The sequence below is a fragment of the Rattus norvegicus genome, chromosome 20, assembly GCF_021556685.1.
Source record: "Rattus norvegicus strain SHRSP/BbbUtx chromosome 20, alternate assembly SHRSP_T2T, whole genome shotgun sequence".
Lineage (NCBI taxonomy): Eukaryota > Metazoa > Chordata > Mammalia > Rodentia > Muridae > Rattus > Rattus norvegicus.
Window position 1 is genome coordinate 54,669,962 of NC_141553.1, and position 3,535 is coordinate 54,673,496.

Below are 3,535 nucleotides of genomic sequence, written 5' to 3' on the forward strand. Positions count from 1 at the left end.
TAATTTTGGGTTATTGGTACTTATTTATTATGTTTAAAGAGTTACTTATGTTTTATAGCCTCTTATTTTTGTTCTAATTTTGAAACACTTTTCCCATTTGCAATATTATATTAATAGTTATATGTGATTATATGAATTGCAATGTAGTATTGCAGTATTATAAAATTCATTTGATTTTAGAATTCTAATTTACTGAGTCTAATTTACTGAGTTTGTCATTGCTTTTCTTCCTGTATGACTGTATTTCTTCTACATAATGCTACACTTCAGTTCATTCTCTTGCGTTTATTACTATTGTATTTATTTCACATGCACACACATGCACATGAACATGCATGTCAATTTTAGAGTCTCCAAAATGAACATCTAAAATTACTGACAGAGGCTGTTTTAAAGCCAACTTGGTTTCTAAAATTCAAGACTTATACACAATACATTTCATATAAACAATACATGATATATATGCAAAATAAATCATTATTCATGCTGTATGCAAAATTTTTCTTCATTATTTTTTAATAAATGACTCAACACTATCACGATTGACCAATAACCCTGCTTAACATATTTTGTTATATATATAATTAATACTAATACATATCAATTAATATTGTTATATTAAGGATTAAGTTATGGATTGGTATAAAGATGACAAATAAACATCTATTTTCTAAGTGCTGCTCTCACCATGTGTGCTGTCTGGATTAACTTCATAGCTCACACATTCTTTGATATTTGAGTTTGGCTTCTGAGAGCTCTGTCTAGAACTATATCCTCATCTTGGGCATTTTATCAGTCAATGAAATGCAGACTTTATAGTGCTGAAAGGGATCTAAAGGTATATTGGTTTTCTGTCTATTTTGTGAGAAAAAAACAATATCCAAATACAACTTGGGAGGAAAATGTTTACTCTTCTAAGAAGATAAGGGTCTGTCATGCCGAGAAGCCAAGACAGAAATTCAAACAGGGCAGGAATCATGAGGTTGAAACTAAAGCAGAGAAAATTTAGAAATTCTGATTACTTTTATACCTTTCGTGTTCATTTTTAAATAAATTTTTTATACATCCCAGAGTCACCTACCCAGGGAGCACAACAGCCAGAATAGCATGGGCACGCTTACATCAATTATTGGTCATAGAATTACCCACAGAGTTGGCTACAGTCCAATCTGATTGAGATATTTTCTCTATAGATGTTTTCTTTGTCCAATGATCCTGATTTGTACCACGTTGAACAAAGAAACCTAGTATTTAAATTAAATGTATATAACTCCAGGTTTTATTTTTTAAAATCTCAATGTTTGTGGTATTTGCAATAATAGTAAAAAAAAAACAAATAAACACACAAATAACAAAGAGAACCAGTCTTTTTGTGTGGGTATCCAATGGTCCATGCTTGGTGCCCATGACCATGAGACTCAAAAGGTCTGCGAAAGTACCGGCACGCCATTGTTTCTGACTGTTTCTTTTTATCCAGTTTTTCAGCATTATGTGCCTCACAATGTGGAAATGCTTTCTTTCTCTCATGCACATTCCAATTATCTCGTAGCTACTCGATGAAATAAAACTAATTTGAGAATACTTCACCTAATTAGCAGTTTTCGCCCTGGCATCACACACGGCAAGTGATGTGCCATTGACTCAAAACTATAAATATTGAAAACTGTGATTATCTCCCAAGGAATAATATATATTTAATATATATGTAAATGAACTCTGAATGAAGCATGTTGTGTTCACCTTATTTCTTTCCCTGATGTGCATCAGCGCTAGTACTGATTATGAACATCAAGATGTTTAACTTGCTTAGGTCTCACCCCCCAGTAATTCTGCTCATGAAAGAGCTCCCTAATGTTTCAAGCATTCTTACAAGTGCTAACAGACATCAAGCATAAAGAAGGCTGTATCCTCTAGACATATTATAATCCATATCATTATCAGGAGGGAAAAGACAGTTAAATTTTTTTTAGGTGTAGAAACTTTTTATTGTAAGGTCTAATTCAGGCTGTTAAAATAATTATGTATATAAGTAGACTTGAAAACTATGTATATTGGGATTTCCAAATAAATTCATAAGAAATGTCAGAAATTCCTTTGTTATTCTTTTGAGATTATAACATAACCATACATTTCCTTTTCCTCCAAACCAACCCATAAATGCATTTTAATTTACATATACATACATATATATGTATAGTTTATAGATATCATAAGTAAAATCTTTCCATTTAATTTTTTATCAATTTGGAAATTTCAGATTGAATATACAGGAAAGAAGAATGAAGCTTGATTTTTTTTTTGTATAAGAATCATTGTTTGATTCTAGGCTTCTTTGTCATTGATTTCCCTGTTCTCAATAATAGAGAAACAACAAGCAATTATTTTCAGCATAATTTCCATTGTACCAAAGCACATTAAATATTTACTTAACAGCTCATAGTCAGATGCTTAAACTTTATTCTTCAAAGTGGGCCATTACCTTCATAATTTCTATAGTCCTGGTGCATGGACTTAGTTGTTATGGTCAAGTTTTGTGATTTATTCTGAAGTACCTTCAGTTGAAGTTTATGCTTACAGTTGAAGTTATCCAATTATTAAACAAATAGATTAAATTTTAGAGCAATAATCTTGATAGGTAAGTTCTACATTTTTGCATGCATTTTTTGTGCTGAATAATAAAATCAAAAAGTTTAAAACCAGTGTGTCAACCCTGGTGTGTGAAGAAAACAGATTATACTTCTTACTGAAGTGAACTTTGGCCACAATTGATCTTGGATACGTCCTTTTGCCCTCTTTGGAGTGACATTAGCTATAAAATGCCATACGCTTCCAAGCTTTCTATCTCTCTTACATATCTTTGTACACATGAATGTATAATGAATATGTCATATGGAAGTTCTCATTGCTCATCAATATGCCTATTATTCCCATCCTTGTGTGTCTAATATTCTGTTTAATATCTTAAACCATCCACATCTTCCTGGTGAAATAAAGATCTAACCGTATCTCAAATGCAATAAATAAATATTAGATCATGCTTTTTTCTTTAGGATGTATCTGTTTTTAGGAGAATTACCACTCAACTAATTGTGTTAAGTAATAATAAATTATATAAATGTCTTTTGCATTAAATAGTGAAATGTTTGCTTCTCATATATTGAATTTCCCTAATTAAATAATTATTTAAAATCGGGAAATTTCCCCCATTGGGTGTTAACTGTATTGTGATCTTGCTGTCTTTCAGGTGACTTCAAGGTGATTTCAAGGGCACTGCTTCCTTCTGTGTTGAAGACAGAGACTTGAAGTAGGTAGGTCCTCTGGCTTTTACAATCATTCTAATCCCTCTTCCCAGATGTTCCCTAAGTGTTAGGTGTAGGGGTTATGTTGAAGTTGTATCAATTTTGGTGGGACACACTATAGTCAGTTATTCTCTGTGCTTTTGACACATTATAGCTTTCTATAATGTTCCTTATCTGCTAAAAACAGATTCATCTTTCTTGTGGGGTTGAAGAAATAAAATAACATTTTATAGATA